Source organism: Herpailurus yagouaroundi, unplaced genomic scaffold, assembly GCF_014898765.1.
Source record: "Herpailurus yagouaroundi ecotype Mexico unplaced genomic scaffold, PumYag 67623, whole genome shotgun sequence".
Taxonomy (NCBI): domain Eukaryota; kingdom Metazoa; phylum Chordata; class Mammalia; order Carnivora; family Felidae; genus Herpailurus; species Herpailurus yagouaroundi.
This window is the reverse complement of record NW_024420424.1, coordinates 6662597-6682629: the sequence shown is the minus strand read 5'-3', so window position 1 is coordinate 6682629 and position 20033 is coordinate 6662597. Positions and strand designations below refer to the sequence as shown.

Genomic DNA, 20033 nt, shown 5'->3' with positions numbered 1-20033 from the left:
GAGGGAGAGAGAGAGAATCCAAGCAGGCTCTGCACTGCCAGCATGGAGTCTGATGTGGGACTTGAACTCACAAACTGTGAGACCATGACCCAAACTGAAAGCAGGTGCCCCTCAACCTCACTCTTATAGATTATTAAGTAACTATGCTATTGTTAAACTTTTAGTTTTTTTTCCAGTTATACATAATGTTGCAATGAACAGCCATATACTTACCTCCCTGTATACTTGTGAGAGGTTTTCTATAGAAATGGACTTGTTAGGTCACAGGATAGAAAAGTTTTAAATTAAAATGCATAGAGTCCATTTGCTTTCCAAAGTGGCTGTACGAATTTGTACTTTTACCCACCAATGTAGGAAGGTGTCTATCTATTTCTGCAAAGTCTTGTCAAAACCTCATATAATAGGTAAACATTATACATCACCATTATTGTAACTTGTATTTCCATAATTAGTAGTATAACATCTTTATGCCAAATCACCCCTTTTAAAATATCTTGTAGACCAAAGACACAATCGATAGAGTGAAAAGGCAATCTACAGAATGGGAGAAAATATCTGCAAATCATATTATCTGATAAAAGGTTAATACCTACAATATACAAAGAACTACAAGTCAACAACAAAAAACCCAAACAGATTAAAAACTGGGCAGAGAAAAAAAAAAACTGGGCACAGGATTTGAACAGATGTTTGTCCAAAAAAGAGCAACAACTGGGCAACAAACACATGAAAAGATGCTCTATATCACTAATCATTAGGGAAAAATAAATCAAAACTATAATGAAACTATGCCCATTAGAATGGCTACTACCATACCAAACCAAACCAAACCAAACAAAACAACTACAAAATAAGTGTTGATGGGGATGTAAAGAAACTGGAACCTGTGTGTACTGTTGGTGGGAATACAAAATGGTGCAGTCACTATGGAAAACAGTATGAAAGTTCCTTAAAAACCTAAAAATAGAACTACCATTAGAGGAATTTAAATTCTAGGTGCATATATCTAAAAGAATTGAAATCAGGGTCTCGAAGAGATGTTTGTACACTTACATTCACAGCAGCATTATTCACAATAGCCAAAAGATGGAAGCAACTCAAGTGTCCATCACCAGATTAATACATAAATAAAATATGCTATATACATACAATGGAACATCAGTTAGCCTCAAAAAAGAAAAAAAATTCTGACACATGCTACAACATGTATAAACTTTGAGGACATAATGCTGAGTGAAATACAGCTTATTACAAAAAGACAAATACTGTATGATTACATTTATGTGAGGTACATACAGTAGTCAAATTCAAAGCGACTGAAAATAGAAAGAATGGTAGTTGCCAGGGGCTGGGCAAGAGGGAATAGGGAATTATTTAATATGTAAAGAATTTCAGTTTTACAAAATGAAAAGACTTCTGCAGATCGGTTGCACAACAATGTGTTATTTAACACTACTGAACAGTACATTTAAGATTGGTAAAGATAGTACATTATATGTTATATATATTTTCCCACTTATAGTGGCAAGTGACACTACTATTTGGAGAAAGATTTAAATTTCTTCCACAGATGGACATACTTCTATCCTTATACCACCAACTCTAAATATAGCCCTAAAATGAGCATCGAAAAAATAATAAAAAAATAAAATGAGGGGCGCCTGGGTGGCACAGTCGGTTAAGCGTCCGACTTCAGCCAGGTCACGATCTCGCGGTCCGTGAGTTCGAGCCCCGCGTCGGGCTCTGGGCTGATGGCTCAGAGCCTGGAGCCTGTTTCCGATTCTGTGTCTCCCTCTCTCTCTGCCCCTGCCCTGTTCATGCTCTGTCTCTCTCTGTCCCAAAAATAAATAAAAACGTTGAAAAAAAAATTAAAAAAAAAAATAAATAAATAAATAAAATGAGCATCAATATGAAAGCTATCTGATGTAAAAGAAAATTAGTTTTGTATCTTTACAAATCACTAACAAAAAGTCTTTGTGTATATTGTTAAAATAAATGCGGGGTGCCTGGGTGGCTCAGTCGGTTGAGCGTCCGACTTCAGCTCAGGTCATGATCTCACAGTCTGTGAGTTCGAGCCCTGCATCGGGCTCTGTGCTGACGGCTCAGAGCCTGGAGCCTGCTTCGGATTCTGTGTCTCCCTCTCTCTCTGCCCCTTCCCCACTCATGTTCTGTCTCTCTCTGTCTCAAAAATAAATAAAAAAAAATTAAGAAAAAAAAATTAAAAAAAAAAATAAATAAAATAAATGGAATTACAATTTTTAATTTCTAAAACAATCCCAGCTTGAATAGTAGACAATTAGAAAGCAATTTCTTAAACTCTAGAGATTGTTTCCTTTGCTCTAATAAAGCCTAAATGCACTAATCTTTTAGGTTATAGCATTTTATAAATGTACTAATTTTGGGTTATTGATCTGTGACTAGAATGACACAATGACATACTTTAAAATGGGAACATTAAGCTATTTACTACTTACTGAACATCTATTATGTGATTAATACAATAGCTACAGGATGTTGGGTCTGCTCTTAAGTAAGTAACTATATTCTAAGGGGGACTGTCAAACAACTCTAGGACTAATTCTACTATAATGTAGAACGTGGATACACGTAGGGTAGAAATATAAGGAAAATAGTATGGCGACACAAGAAAAGGGGTGACTTACATTTCATCTGGAGGATTTGAAAAGGCTGCAAGGGAGTATCTGAAATGAGGCTTTAAGGGTAAATAGAATTTTAAGAGGGGAGAAAAAGGGAGCAAGGATATTTCATGTTGTAGGAAGCAAACAACGATGCTGAAACAAGACAGGGTATGACATAATATAAATATGAGAAAGGTAGTTATGTGTTTAGAGTAAAGAGGGCATGAATGGAAGACTAAGGAATTTTGGCTTTAGTCTATATGCCACTATTTCCAAAAGTATGTTCCATAGAATCTAACCAAAATCCTCCATTAAACAGTCCAAAAATTTGGGAAATTCTGCATATCACAGCCCACTGTTGGAACTGAAAGAGTAACATATCAGCATGTTAAAGTCTATGAGAAGTCCTGTGTTCGGAGACAATTCTCATAGGTTTCTTGTATTTCTGTATACATTGCATGCAGAGGACCTGACTGCCCTTGCTGTGGATGATTTGCCCAAGCATATTTGTATACCCTTAAAACTCAGAGATAGACCCCCTCCAAAGCAAAGAACATGCATGCTTTCTACCCTTATAGAAGATCTGGGTTTTCCAAAGCTTGGAGATATTCTCCCATAATGCAAACCACTGGCCTTCTCTGCATTGTTCCATGGGAAGTGGGGCTTGGGGAAACAGTACAAGAAAGTGCTTTGGAGATAATTTAGAGACCGTTGTTGCTGTGAATAATAAAGTCCTGGGGTGCCTGTGTGGTTCAGTTGGTTAAGCATCTGACTTCCGGTCAGGTCATGATCTCATTGCTAGTGAGTTTGAACCCCATGTTGGGGTCTGTGCTGACAGCTCAGAGCCTGGAGCCTGCTTTGAATTTTGTGTCTCCCTCTCTCCCTCAGCCCCCTCCCTCACTCATGCTCTGTCTCTCTCTCAAAAATAAATAAACATTAAAAAAATTCAAAAATAAATAAATAAATAAAGTTCTTTAACTCTGACCCAGGAGTATCATTTTTTCTGCCAATATCTATGAACCCATGGCAGGCTAACTTATTAGCACAATTGTAAGTAGAGTAAATCCCTCAGATCCTTCATAGTTCATGATACACTGAAGTCAAAAATAAAATTTAATTTTGTTTACCTTCAAGTTTCCCAAATCTAATTTTTCCCAATGATTCTTACTAATATTCTCCTGAAAAACCTCTGGAAACTGTTATAGCAGGTAATAGGGATAGAGTACTATATGGATGGTAAGTGAACCATTTGAAAGGCTACTGTATTAGTTCAAATGAAAGAAGATGCCATTCTGCCCCCTAACAGGGGAGAAAAAAACCTGAAAAACTCTTGTGAAGTTCATAGTCCAGGGGGTATAGTCTCACTAAAAGACTGAGACCTAACCATAGGACCATAAAATGTACCCATTCCTCCTCACCACCACATTACTAAAGGCCACTTTACCACAGCTCATTTTAACCAGTACATCATGTATGGTATGAAGAAAAAATTACAAGGCATACCAAAAGTTAAAATTAAAAAAACACAATTTGAAGACACAGAGCCAAGTATCATAACTAGACATGGCAAGGATGGTGGAATTATCAGACAGGGCATTTTTTAAATCTATGATTAATATGCTAATAACTCTAATGGATAAATTAGACAGCATGTAAAAACATTTGGGCAATGTAAGCAGGGAGATAGAAATCCTAAGAAAGAACCAAAAAGTATTGCTAGAGATGAAAAACACTATAACAGAAAGAAAAACGCCTTTGATGAGCTTATTAGTACACTAGACATGGCTGAGAAAAAAAATCTCTAAGCTAGAGGATATATGAACAGAATCCTTGAAAACTGAAAAGCAGAGAATAAAAACTAAAAAGAACAGGACTATAGGTCAACTACTACAAAAGATGTAACATACACACAATGGGAATACCAGAAGAAGAAGAAAGAAAGGAACAGAAAAAATATTTAAAACAGTAATGATTGAGAATTTTCCCAAACTATGGGAATGCAAACTGGTGCAGCCACTCTGGAAGGCAGTATGGAAGTGCCTCAAAAAGTTAAAAATAGAACTACCCTACAACCCAGCAATTGGCACTACTAGGTATGTATCGGAGGGATATAGGTGTGCTGTTTCAAAGGGGCACATACACCGCAATGTTTATAGCAGCGCTATTGATGATAGCCAAAGTATGGAAAGAGCCCAGATGTCCATCGACAGATGAATGGATAAAGATGTGATACATATTTACAATGGAGTATTGCTCGGCAATTAAAAAGAATGAAATCTTGCCATTTGCAACAATGTGGATGGAATTAGAGGGTATTGTGCTAAGTGAAGTCAGTCAAAGACAAATATCAGATAACTGCACTCATTATGTGGAATTTAAGATCCCAAACAGATGAACATAAGGGAAGGGAAACAAAAATAATATAAAAACAGGGAGGGGGACAAAACATAAGAGACTCTTAAATACAGAAAACAAATTGAGGGTTGCTGGAGTGGCTGTGGGTGGGGGGATGAGCTAAATGGGTAAGGGGAATTAAGGCAGACATCATCAATCAACTGGATATAATTGACATCTATAGACTACTTCATCCAAAAAAGGAAAATATACATTCTTCTCAAGCTCACATGGATCACTCACCAAGACAGACCACATTCTGGGCTATAAAACACACCCTAACAAATTTAAAGAGTATAAATCATACAATGTTTGCCCTTAGACAACAATGTAATTAAACTAGAAATCAATAACAGAAAAAGAACTAGAAAATCCCCAAATATGTGAAAATTAAATGATACATTTCTAATTAACACTTGGTCAAAGAAGAAATCTCAAGAAAAATATAAAAATATTTTGAACTAGGGGTGCCTGGGCGGCTCAGTCAGTTAAGTGTCCAACTCTTGGTTTTGGCTCAGGTCATGATCTCATAGGTTGGGCTCTGCACTAGCAGCATGGAGCATGCGTGGGATTCTCTAACCTCTCTCTGTCGTTTCCCTGCTTGTGCTGTCTCTGTTTGTCTCAAATAGATAAACTTTTAAAAAATATTTTGAACTAAATGAAAATGGAAACACAGCTTACCAAAATCTGTGGGATAGAGCAAAAACAATGGTTAGAGGAAAATTTATAACTTTGAATGTATAATGAGAAAAAATATCTAAAACCGGGGCGCCTGGGTGGCGCAGTCGGTTAAGCGTCCGACTTCAGCCAGGTCACGATCTCGCAGTCCGTGAGTTCGAGCCCCGCGTCAGGCTCTGGGCTGATGGCTCGGAGCCTGGAGCCTGTTTCCGATTCTGTGTCTCCCTCTCTCTCTGCCCCTCCCCCGTTCATGCTCTGTCTCTCTCTGTCCCAAAAAAAAATTAAAAAAAACGTTGAAAATATCTAAAACCAATAATCTAAGTTTCCCCTTTACAAAACCAAAAAAAAGAAGAGCAAATTAAATCCAAATTTAGTAGAAGAAAATAGATTAAAAGAATTAGAGCAGAAACCAATGAAATTCAAAATAGTCAATAGAGAAAAATCAGTGAAACCAAAAGCTTGTTCTTTGAAGAGATCAAAGAAATAGATAAGTGTCTGGCCAAATTAAGAAAAAACGAGAGGGTGCCTGGGTGGCTCAGTCAGTTAAGCATCTGACTTCGGCTCAGGTCATGATCTCACAGTTCGTGAGTTTGAGTCCCGCATCCAGTGAGCTTGTGCCCCACTCTGGGTAAAAAAAAAAAAAAAATCATGAGCCCCACTTCAGGTGAGCCCTGCTTATCTCTCTCTCTTTCCCCCTCTCTCTGTACTTCGCTCACTGTGCCCTCTCTCTCTCTCTCTCTCAAAAAAAAATAAAAAGAGAGAAGACACATAATACCAAGATATGAAAGAGAGTTATCACTACAGATCCTATGGACATTAAAAGGATAGTAAAAAAAAAAACTATCAACAAATTTGATAACCTATATGCAATGGACCAGTTCTTTGAAAGACATAATTTGCCAAAACTCACACACAAAAAATAAACAATCTGAATAGGTTCATACCTATTAAGGAAATGGAATCGATAATAATAACCTTCCAAAATAGAGAGCACCAGGTTCAGATGAGTTCAACAGTGAATTCTACCAAACATATAAAGAAGACATTATACCAATTTCTACAATCTCTTTCAGAAGTTAAAGCATATCTTTTATCTTCATACCCAAAACAAAGACATTATAAGAAAACCACACATCAATGTCTCTCATGAACGTGGATACAAGAACTCTAACCAAAATATGAACAAATTGGGGCGCCTGGGTGGCTCAGTTGGTTAAGGTCTGACTTCAGCTCAGGTCATGATCTTGCAGTTTGTGAGTTCAAGCCCCACATCGGGCTCTGTGCTGACAGCTCAGAGACTGGAGCCAGCTTCTGATTCTGTGTCTCCCCCTCTCTTTCTGCCCCTCCACCACTCACGCTCTGTCTCTCTCTCTCTCAAAATAAATAAACATAAAAAAATATATGAACAAATTAAATCATTAATGTACACAAAGAATTATACACCACAACCAAGAAAAATTTAAACCAAGTATGCAAGGGTGGTTCAATATTCAAAAATTAATTAATACAAAGAAACAACAAGTATTGGTGAGGATTTGGAGAGAAAGGAATCCTGTACTGTTAATGGGAGTGCAAATTGGTACTGCCACTGTGAAAAACAGTATGGAGATTCCTAAAAAAGTTAAAAATAGAACTATGCTATAATCCAATAACTGTACTACTGGGTATTTACCCAAAAAATACAAAAATACCAATTCAAAGGGACACAAGTGCCCCTACGTCTTCGGCAGCATTATTCACAACAGCCAAGTTATCGAAGCAGCCCAAGGGTCCAACTAATAGACAAATGGATGAAGAAGATGTGGTATATATATATGGTATACACACACACACACACACACATTGGAATATTATTCAGCCATATAAAAGAATGAAATCTTGTCAGTTGCAATGACACGAATGGAGTGAGAGAGCATAATGTAAGTGAAATAAATCATTCAGACAAAGACAAATATCATATGATTTCACTCAAGAAACAAAACAAATGAGCAAAGGAAAAAAAGAGAGACAAACCAAGAAACAGACTCTTAACTATAGAGAACAAACTAATGGTTACCAGAGGGGTGGTGGGTGTGGGGGATGGGTGGAATAGGTGATGGAAACTAAGGAGTAGACTTGTCAAAAGCACTGGGTGTTGTATGGAATTGCTGAATCACTATATTGCACACCTGAAACTAATATAACAGTGTATGTTAACTATATTGAAATTAAAATAAAAAATAATGCAATTTATCATAACAATAGGCTAAAAAGAATCACATGATCTTATCAATAGATACAGGAAAAGCATTTGACAAAATCCAAACTTATTCATGATAAGATCTCTTAGTAAACTTAGAGGGGAGCTTCCTCAACTTGATAAAAATGCCTACAAAAATCCTACAAATAACATTATACTTTTTTTTCCTTCTGATAATGTTACATTTTTTTATTAATTTTATTTTTTTAATCTTTTTTTTAATGTTCATTTATTTTTGAGAGAGAGAGAGAGAGAGAGAGAGAGAGAGAGAGAGAGAGAATCTGAAGTAGGCTCCAGGTTCTGAGCTGTCAGCACAGAGGCCGACGCGGGGCTCAAAATCTCAAACTGTGAGATCATGACCGAGCTGAAGTCAGATGCTTAACTGACTGAGACACCCAGGCGCCCGTATTTTTTTTTTAATTTACATCCAAATTAGTTAGCATATAGTGCAATAATGATTTCAGGAGTATATTACCCATCTAGCCCATCCCTGCTCCCACAACCCCTCCAGTACCCTCTGTTTGTTCTCCATGAGTCTCTTACGCTTTGTCCTCCTCCCTGTTTTTATATTAGTTTTGTTTACCTTCCCTTATGTTCATCTGTTTTGTCTCTTAAAGTCCTCATATGAGTGAAGTCAATATATTTGTCTTTCTCTCACTAATTTTTATTTTGATGAGGTCCCAATAGTTCATTTTTGCTTTTGTTTCCCTTGCCTCCAGATATGTGTTGAGTAAGAAGATACCGTGGCCAAGATCAAAGAGTTTTTTGCCTGCTTTTTCCTTGAATATTTTGATGGCTTCCTGTCTTACATTGAGGTCTTTCATCCATTTTGAGTTTATTTTTGTGTATGGTGTAAAAAAGTGGTCCAGGTTCATTCTTCTGCATGTCGCTGTCTAGTTTTCCCAGCACCACTTGCTGAAGAGACTGTCTTTATTCCATTGGCTATTCTTTCCTGCTTTGTTAAAGGTTAGTTGGCCATATATTTATGGGTCCATTTCAGGGTTCCCTCTTCTGTTCCATTGATCTGAGTGTCTGTTTTTGTGCCATAACATTATACTTAATGATGAGAAACTCAAAGCTTTCCTAGTAAGATTAGGTACAAGAATGGCCTTTGTAACAAATCCTTTTCAACATCATCCTAGAAGTTCTAACTAATGCAATAATGCAATAAGATAAAAGAGGAAATAAAAGGCATATAGATTGGGAAGGAAGGAAAAAATTGACTTTGTTTACGGATGACAGAATCATCTATGTAGAAGATCCAAAAGAATCGACCAAAATAACTCCTGTAACTAATAATCGATTACAGAAAGGTTGCAGATTACAAGTTTAATATACAAAAGTCAACTGCTTCCATATATACCAGCAATGAACAAGAGAAATTTGACATAAAAAACAATACAGGGTACCTGGGTGGCTCAGTCAGTTAAATACCTGACTTCAGCTCACATAACGATCTCACAGTTCATGGGCTCAAGCCCCGCATTGGGCTCTGCGCTGACAGCTCTGAGCCTGGAGCCTGCTTTGGATTCTGTGTCTCCCTCTTTTTACTCCCTTGCTTATGCTCTTTCTCTCTCTCTCTCTCTCAAAAACAAAATAAACATTAAAGAAATATTAAAGGGAGCCTACGTGACTCGTTGGTTTGAGCATCCGAGTTTGGCTCAGGTCAAGATCTCACAATTCACAGGTTTGAGCCCCACATCGGGCTCGCTGCGGTCAGTGCAGAGCCTGCTTTGAATCCTCTGTCCCCCTGTCTCTGACCCACTTGCCCTCTCTCTCAAAAATAAATGAAATGGGCGCCTGGGTGGCTCAGTTGGTTGAGCGTCTGACTTTGGCTCAGAACATAATCTCACAGTTCATGAGTTCAAGCCCCGCATCAGGCTCTGTGCTGACAGCTCAGATCCAGAAGCCTGCCTTGGATTCTATGTCTCCCTTTCTCTCTGTCCCTCCCTCACTCTCACTCTTTCTCTCTCTCTCTCTCTCTCTCTCTCTCTCTCTCAAAAATAAAAACATTAAAAAAATTAAAAAATTAAATATTAAAAAATTAAAAAATACCATTTATATTAGCATCCCCCAATGAAATATTTAAGTATAAATCTAACAAAATATGTACAAAACCAATAAGAGGAAAACTACAAAACTCTGATGAAAGAAATCAAAGAAGAAGTAGCAAAATGGAGAGATATTTCATGTTCATGGATAGGAAGACTCAATATTGTCAAAATGTCTTCCCAACTTCATCTATGGATTCAATACAGTCTCAGTCAAAATCCCAGCAATTAATTTTGTGGATATTGACAAAGTTATTCTAATGTTTATATGGAGACAAAAAAGACTCAGAATAACCAACACAATGTTGAAGGAGAACAAAGTTGGAGGACTGTCACTACTCAGCTTCAAGCTATGGTAATCAAGACTGTTGTATTAGCCAAAAAGCACATATATCAATGGCACAGAACAGAGAGCCCAGAAATAGACCCACATAAAACTGATCTTTGACAAAAGAGAAAGGCAGTTACAAGGAGAAAGGACAGTCTTTTCAACAAATGGTGTTAAAACAACTGGATGTCCATGAGCAAAATAAATAAATAATCCACCTAATCTAAACGTGGACTTTATGCTTTTCACAAAAATTAATTAAAAATGGATCAAAGGCCTAAATGTAAAAGGAAAAAATATAAAACTCCTAGAAGGTAACATAGGAGAAAACCTACATGACCGTGGATATAGTGATGACTTCTTAGATATGACACCAAAGACATTATCTATGATGGATATAACTCATAAATTGTACTTCATTAAAATTAAAATCTTCTGCTTGGTGAAAAAGAGTCCAGAAAACAAGATGACACACAGATTGGGAGAAAAAAATTTGCAATACACTCATCTCATAAATGACTGTTCTCTACGATATACAAAGAACTCTTAAAATTCAACAATAAGAGAACAAATGAGCCGATTTAAAAATAGGCCATGGCGCACCCGGATCACTTAGTTCAGCTTCTGACTCAATCTCAGGTCAGGTCTTGATCTCAGGGTCATGAGTTGAAGCTCCACATTGGGCTCCATATGGGTCATGAAGCCTACTTTAAGAAAAAATGGGCCAAAGTCCTTATCAAAGAAGATGTATGAATGGCAAATAAACATTTGAAAAGATGCTCTACGTGATATGTCATCAGGGAAATGCAAATTAAAACAGTAAGATACCACTATACAACTATTAGAATGGCCAAAATGCAGAACACTTGACAACACCAAATACTGATGACTATGTGGAACAATGGAGACTCTCATTTATTGCTGTCAGAAATGAAAAATGATACAGCCACTTTGAAAGACTGGCAGTTTCTTACAAAACTAAGCATGTTCTTACCATATGATCCAGCAATCACACTCCTTGATATTTACCCAAAGGAGCTGAAAACTTAATGTCTGTACAAAAACCTGCACATGGATGTTTACAGGAGTTTTATTCTTAATTGCTAAAACCTGGAGGCAATTAAGATGTCTTTCAATACATGAATGAATAAAGAAACTCTGGTACATCCAGACAATAGAATATTATTCTATGAGCACTATGAGCACTATGAGCACTATAAAGAAATGAACCATCAAGCCATGAAACGACATGGAGAAACTTTAAATACATATTACTAGGTAAAAGAAGTCAATCTGAAAAGTTTACATACTGTATGATTCTAGTTATATGACATCTGGAAAAGGCAAAATATGGAAATGGTAAAAACATCAGTAGTTACCAAGGGATGAATTGGCAGAGTATGGAGGATTATTAGGGCAGTGAAAATACTCTTTATAATACCATACTGATGGATACATAGCATTATACATTTGTCTAAGCCAATAGAATGTACAAGATCATGAGTGAATCCTGATGTAAACTATGTACTTTGGGTGTTTATGATGTGTCAATGCAGGTTCATCAACTATAACAAATGTACTACTCTGGTGGGGAATGTTGACAATGAGAGAGGCTACCCATGTGTGAGGGGAGGGGATATAAGGGAAATCTCCTTATCTGCCCCTCAATTCTTTTGTGAACCTTAAGCTGCTCTTAAAACAGCCTTGGGGTGCCTGGGTGGCTCAGTTGGTTGGGCGTCTGACTTTGGCTCAGGTCATGATCTCATGGCTTGTGAGTTCTAGCCCGGCATCAGACTCTCTGTGCTAACAGCTCAGAGCCTGGAGCCTGCTTCAAATTCTGTGTTCCTCTCTCACTCTGCCCCTCCCTCACTCATGCTCTGTCTCTCTGTCTGTCTCTCTTTCATGAATAAATAAATCATTAAAAAAACTTTTTTTTAAATTTTTTTTTAACGTTTATTTATTTTTGAGACAGAGAGAGACAGAACATGAACAGGGATGGGTCCGAGAGAGAGGGAGACACAGAATCTGAAACAGGCTCCAGGCTCTGAGCTGTCAGCACAGAGCCCGACGCGGGGCTCGAACTCATGGACCGTGAGATCGTGATCTGAGCCGAAGTCGGCTGCTTAACCGATTGAGCCACCCAGGCGCCCCTAAAAAAACTTTTTTTAAGTCTTAATTTTAAAAAGTACAGGTGCTGGAATGCCTAGGTGGTTCAGTCAGTTAAGTGTCCAACTCTTGGTTTTGACTCAGATCATGATCTCATGGTTTGTGAGTTCAAGCCCTGGATCAGGCTCCACACTGGAAGCATGGAGCCTGCCTGGGATTCTCTCTCTCCCTCTCTCTCTGCCCCTCCTCCACTCTGTCTCTCAAAATAAATAAACTTAAAACACTTTTTTTTTTTTAAAATACAGGTGAAAAAATACAGGTGCAAGAGGTCATGATTAATAGAGCTAATGGGTATGGGATTCAAAGCACAGGAAAAGGGTTAAGCTTTGAACAGGAATAAGGAGATTTTCCACTAAGTCAGGAAGCAAGAGGGTAGACAGGTACCTAGTTCTACTAAGAACTTCACTATTACATAATGGTGGCACAATGGTGGTATTCACACTGTGATTTTAAAAATTACTTGATAAATTGTAGAGTTAAAACTGGTCAGTACTATAATTAGAATGATACAGAGAATATTAGCAGGGCCCCTGCACAAGGATGACAAATTCATGAAGCATTCCATGTTTAAGAAAAGAAAGAAAAACTGGTTAAAATGATAACTTTTTGTATTATATATAGCTTAACACAATAAAAAACTACAAAACCTACTTGATTACTACTCATTTTTCATATTCTAATAGCACCGACCATTACATTTCATGGCTAGCTCAAGTTCACCTTTTATCTCACTACTTTAGATATCACATAAGACAAGTCCTATTTAAAATTTCTTGTGTCCAGGGCACCTGGGTGGCTCAGTTGGTTAAGCATTGGATTCTTGGTTTTGGCTCAGGTCATGATCTCAGGGTTCACGGGAAAGAGCCCTGCACTGGGCTCTGTGCTGACAGTGTGGAGCCTGCTTGGGATTCCCCTTCTCCCTCTCTCTCTCTGCCCCTCCCCCCAACTCACTCGCTCTCATTCTTTCAAAATAAATAAATATTTAAAACTTTTTGTGGCCAAGGGAAGATGAAGGAGTAGGAGGACCTTGAGCTCACCTTGTCCCGTGGACACATTGAGGCAGCAACTACATGTATTGCAAACTAATTCTGAAAATGACCTGAATACTGGCAGAAAAGATCTTCCACGGCTAGCTGTAGATAGACCACATCAAAAAGGGTAGGAGGAATGGAGATGTGGTTGGAAACCAAACCCCCAGTACAAATGACCACAAATACAAGGGACATCACAAGCACAGAGGAGCAAGGCAATTAATCAGATCCCACACCAGGGACTCCTGGCCCTGAAGGCCTGCACTGGGAAGGTATGTCTCCATACATCTTGCTTTGTAAATAAGTGGGGCTAAGGGGCTCCTGGGTGGCTCAGTTGGTTGGCAGCTGACTTTGGCTCAGGTCATGATCTCACAGTTTGTGGGTTCAAGCCCCACGTCGGGCTCTGTGCTGACAGCTCAGATCCTGAAGCCTGCTTCGGATTCTGTGTTTCCCTCTCTTTCTGACCCTCCCTTGCTCACACTCTGTGTCTCTATCTCAAAAATAAATAAACATTAAAAAAAGTTATAAAAAAAAAGAAAAGAAAAGAAGTGGGGCTTAACTCCGGGAGAGCAAGAAGGAAATAGGAAAAAGAGAACGAATCCCTACGTTCAAAGAATCAGCACACTAAATGACTTAGCCTGAATACAGAAGCAGCAGTTTGAAAAGTACCTGGGGTATATATGAAGGAAATTTACTCACCAATTTTAGGACATGTGCTGGAGGGGCAGGGATCTGCAGACTTCTCTGGGAACAAAAGTGCTAGTGGGTACCATTTTTATCTTGCCCACCCCTAGCCTACATATTCAGACACTTGTGGAAGCCAGTTCACACACTCTCCATCTACCTTGTTAGTGCCACATGTCTGGCTCTGGCATTCCTCTTTAGACCTGCCCCACTTAACACACACACCTTGGCAGGTGCCCCTGCAAAGTGGCTTCTGCCCCACCACACTTGGCAGGCAGTTCCAGTTGGAACTAGCACCCTTCCAAAATGAATTCTGCCCTGGGGTGGGGAGGAGATAACCACATACGACAGCATGCCTGCAGTTCCTAAAGGTGGGCCTCTTAGCTGACTGCACAGACAGCCAGCGCCAGCACTACCCTTCCCTGCATCTGTAGCTATCACAGCACCTAGCTGTAAACAACCAGGTTTAGGGCCAGACCCACCCACCAACAAGCCCATGAGGGCTGCAGCAGGGCCTCTCAACAGTGTAGGAAGCAAACCCTGTCTATTGCACTTGCAGTAGGTGAATTGGTTATTGAAACCAGTTGGGGTGAGGGCCAGCCCCGCCCACCAGCATGCCCACAGTAATCACAGCTCATCCACAACAGGAGGGAACATGTAGCTCATATAGGGAGCACTTGGTTCTGGTGTACAGGGTAACTGTACTACAGGGCACCATGAGGCCTCTCCTATACAAGGCCACTACTTTCAAGACCAGGAAAAAAAAAAAAAAAGACCAGAAGATGTAGGTGACGTACATGACCACAAAGAAACAAACACAGAAATAGACAAAATGAGGAGACAGAGGAATGTGTCCCAAATAAAAGACCAAGCCAAAATCACAGAAAAAGAGCTAAACAAAATGGGCATAAGCAATATGCCCGATAAAGAGTTAAAAGCAATGGTCATAAAAGTACTCACTGGTGGTGATACATGGGGGCATGTGTACCCCAATGTTTATAGCAGCGCTTTCAACAATAGCCAAATTATGGAAGGAGCCTAAATATCCATCAACTGATGAATGGATAAAGAAGATGTGGTTTATATATTCAATGGAATACTACTTGGCAATGAGAAAGAATGAAATCATGCCATTTGCAGTAACGTGGATGGAACTGGAAGGTATTATGCTAAGTGAAATAAGTCAGTCAGAGAAGGACAGATATCATATGTTTTTACTCATATGTGGATCTTGAGAAACTGAACAGAAGACCATGGGGGAAGGGAAAGGGAAAAAATAGATACAAACAGAGAGGGAGGAAGGCAAACCACAAGAGACTATTAAATACAGAGAACAAACTAAGGGTGGGTGGGAAGGTGGGGAGCAGGAGAAAATGGGTGATGGGCATTGAGGAGAGCACCTATTGGAATGAGCACTGGGTATTGGATGTAAGCCAATTTGACAATAAATTATATTCAAAAATAAATAAATAAAAGTACTCACTGGACTTGAAAAGAAGATGGATGAACTCAGAGAGAACTTCAAAAAAGAGATAAAAACTATCCAAAAGAACCAGACAGAGGTAAAGAACACAATAACTGAATTAAAAAATGCATTAGAGGGAATAAACAGCAGACTGGGAGACACAGAAGAATGGATCAGCAATCTGGAAGACAGGATAATATAAAGCAACAAAGCTGAATAGCAGAAAGATAAAAGAATAATAAACAAAAGAGAACAGCTTGGGGTACCCGGCTGGCTCAGTTGCAAGAGCATGCAACCCTTGATCTCAGGGTCAAGAGTTCAAGTGCCACGTTGTTTTACTTAAAAATAAAATATTTCTAAAAAAGAGAACAGCTTAAGGGACCTCTATGACATCATCAAGCATAATAATGTTTGCATTACAGGGATCCCAGAAGAAGACAGAAAGAAGGGGGAAGAAAAAATAGCTGAAAACTTCTCTAATATGGGGAAGGAAACTGACATCCAGGTCCAGAAAGCACAGAAAACCCAAAACAAGATGAATCAAAGTAGGTCTACACAAAAACATATAATTAAAATGGCAGAAATTAATAATAGAGAAATTTAAAAGCAGCAAGAGAAAACAGTTACATACGAGGGAAGCCCAGTAAGGCTACCAGCTGAGTTTTTCAGCAGAGACTTTGCAGACCAGAAGGGAGAGTGGCATGATATATTCTAAGTGCTGAAAGAAAAAAAACCAGCAACCAAAAATACTCTACCAGGTAAGGTTATCAACAGAATTGAAGAGCAGATAAAGAGTTTCTGAGACAAAAAAAAAAGTTACAGAAGTTCATCACCACTAAACCAAACTTAGAGTAAATGATAAGGGTATTCTTTATTTTATTTTTTAAAAGTTTATTTATTTTGGGGCGCCTGGATGGCTCAGTCAGTTGGGCATCCAATTTTGGCTCAGGTCATGATCTCGCAGTCCGTGAGTTCCAGCCCCGCATCAGGCTCTGTGCTGACAGCTCAGAGCCTGGAGCCTGTTTCAGATTCTGTGTCTCCCTCTCTCTCTGGCCCTCCCCCGTTCATGCTCTGTCTCTCTGTCTCAAAAATAAATAAACGTTAAAAAAAAAAAAGAAAGTTTATTTATTTTGAGAGAGAGAGAGAGAGAGAGCAGGGGAGGGGTAGAGAGAGAGGGACAGAGAAAGAATCCCAAGGAGGCTCTGCATTGACAGCACAGCCCAATGTGGGGCTCAAACTCACCAATAGTGAGATCATGAAGGGGAATTCTTTAAGTGGAAAAAGGCCTTAACTAGAAGAAAATTATGAAATGAGGAAATTTCAATGATGAAAGCAAAAATGCAGTAAAAGCATTAGATTAATCACTTATAAAGCCAGCATGGAAGTTAAAACACAAAAGAAGTAAAATCAATTATATCTACAAAAATTAGTCAAGGGATATACAAAATCTTAAAAACAAGGTAACATAGAATGTCATAATCCACCCACAACACTAGACAAATCCATCACACCACAAGGGAAGAAGAAAATATAGATCAGAGAAGACCTACAAAAACAACCAGAAAAAAAATAACAAAATGGCACTAAGTACATACCTATCAGTAACTACTCTAACTGAACTAAATGCTCTAATCAAAAAACATATCATGGAGCACCTGGGTGGCTCAGCTGGTTAAGCATCTGACTCTTTAATTTTTTTTTTTAATGTTTACTTATTTTTGAGAAAGAGAGCGTGAGCAGAGGAGGGGCAGAGAGAGGGGGAGACATAGAATCTGAAGCAGGCTCCAGGCTCTGAGCTGTCAGCACAGAGCCCAATGTGGGGCTCAAACCCTTAAACCATCAAACAGAGAGATCATGACCTGAGCTGAAGTCAGACGCTTAACTGACTAAGCCACCCAAGGCGTCCAAGTGTCTGACTCTTGATTTTGGCTGAGGTCATGATCTCAGGATTGTGAGATTAAGCCCCGCCTTTGGGCTCTGTGCTGGATGTGGAGACTGTTTAAGATTCTCTCTTTCTCTCTCCCTCTCTCTCTCTCTCTCTTCCCCTCCCCCATTTGTGTGTGCTCTCTTGTGCTTTCTCTCTCTCTCAAAAAAAATATGGTGACCGAATGGATAAAAAACAAGAACAATCTATGTGCTGCCTACAAAAGTTTCATTTCAGACCTAAAGAAACACACAAACTGAAAGTGAAGGAATGGAAAACGTATTCCATGAAAATGAAGGCAGGAAAAATAGCCAGGTACACTTATACCGGAGAAAACAGACTTAAAACAGAAGACTGTAGCAAGAGACAAAGAAGGGCATTACATAATGATAAAAGGATAAATTTAACAATACAATATAACTATTATAAATACACACCCAACATAGGAGCACTGAAATAAATGAGGCAAATATTAACATATAAAGAGAGACATTGACAATAATGCAATAATAGTAGGAGACTTTAACATCCCACTGACATCAATGGGTAGATCATTGAGACATAAAATCAATAAAAAAATTGTGGTTTTGCATGACACATTAGACCAGACAGACCTAACAGATACATATGGGACACTCTATCCAAAAAACCCAGCTGAATATACATTTTTTTCAAGTGCACGTGGAACATTCTCCTCAAAAGATCATAAATAAGGTTATAAAACAAGTCACAAAATTTAAGAAGATTGGAATCATATCAGGCATCTTTTCAATCACAATGCAATGAAACTAGAAATCAATTACAAGAAAAAAAACCCATAAAAAACACAAATGCATGGGGTCTAAAACAACCAATGGGTCAACAAATAAATCAAAAAGAAAATTAAAGAATACATGGAGACAATGAAAAGAGAAAAATAACAGTCCAAAATCTTTGGGACACCACAAAAGCAGTCCTACAACCTAAATGTGAGACATGAAACCACAAATCTAAAAGAAAACACATACATTGGGGCGCCTGGGTGGCGCAGTCGGTTAAGCGTCCGACTTCAGCCAGGTCACGATCTCGCGGTCCGTGAGTTCGAGCCCCGCGTCGGGCTCTGGGCTGATGGCTCAGAGCCTGGAGCCTGTTTCCGATTCTGTGTCTCCCTCTCTCTGCCCCTCCCCCGTTCATGCTCTGTCTCTCTCTGTCGCAAAAATAAATAAACGTTGAAAAAAAAAATTTTAATAAAAAAAAAAAGAAAACACATACAGTAATCTCCTGGACATTGGCCATAGCAACATATTTATACATATGTATCCTCAGGCAAAGGAAATTAAATAAAAAATAAACTATTGGGACTATACCAAAATAAAAGCTTTTGCATAGGGAAAGAAATCATCAACAAAACAAAAAGGCAACCTAACTGAATAGAAGATATTTGCAAATCACATATCTCACAAAGGGATAATATCCAAAATATATAAAGAACTTCTATAACTCAACACCAAAAAACCCCCAAATAATCCAATTAAAAAATGGGCAGAGAAACTGAATAGACATTTTTCCAAAGAAGACATATGGGTGGCCAATAGACATATGAAAAGATGCTCCATATCACTAATCATCACAGAAATACAAATCAAAACCAGAATGAGATATTGACTCACACCTGTCAGAATGGCTTGAATCAAAAAGACAAGAAATAACAAGTGTTGACAAAGATGTGAAGACAAGGGAACCCTTGTGCACTGTTGGTGTGGACATGTAAATTTGTGCAACACTATGGAAAACAGTATGCAGATGCCTCAAAAAATTAATATTGGAAATCTCATATGACCCAAGAATTACACTACTATTTACCCAAAGAAAGTGAAAACATTAGAAAAGATATATGCGTTCCTATAAAATGAACTACTGGGACCTCCTCAAAATAAAAAGCTTCTGCACAGCGAAGGAAACAATCAGCAAAACTGAAAGGCAACCAACAGAATGGGAGAAGATATTTTCACACGACATATCAGATAAAGGGTTAGTATCCAAAATCTACAAAGAACTTATCAAACTCAACACCCAAAAAACAAAGAATCCAGTGAATAAATGGGCAAAACACATGAATAGACACTCCTCCAAAGAAGACATCCATGTGGCCAACTGACACATGAAAAAATGCTCAACATCACTCATCATCAGGGAAATACAAATCAAAACCACAATGAGATACCACCTTACACCTGTCAGCATGGCTAACATTAACAACTCAGGCAACAACAGATGTTGGCGAGGATGTGAATAAAGAGGATCTCTTTTGCATTGTTGGTGGGAATGCAAGCTGGTGCAGCCACTCTGGAAAACAGTATGGAGGTTCCTCAAAAAACTAAAAATGGAACTACCCTACGACCCAGCAATTGCACTACTAGGCATTTATCCAAGGGATACAGGTGTGCTGTTTCCA

General features: G+C 38.6%; 1 protein-coding gene and 1 pseudogene across 2 annotated transcripts in view; one reads left to right on the top strand and one right to left on the bottom strand.

Moving 5' to 3' along the window:
* The window catches only part of MAGT1 (magnesium transporter 1), a 60317-nt gene that overhangs the window by 24044 nt on the left and 16240 nt on the right, over positions 1 to 20033 (bottom strand). The window lies entirely within an intron of this gene.
* On the top strand, positions 12977 to 13066 carry LOC121025377 (uncharacterized; annotated as a pseudogene).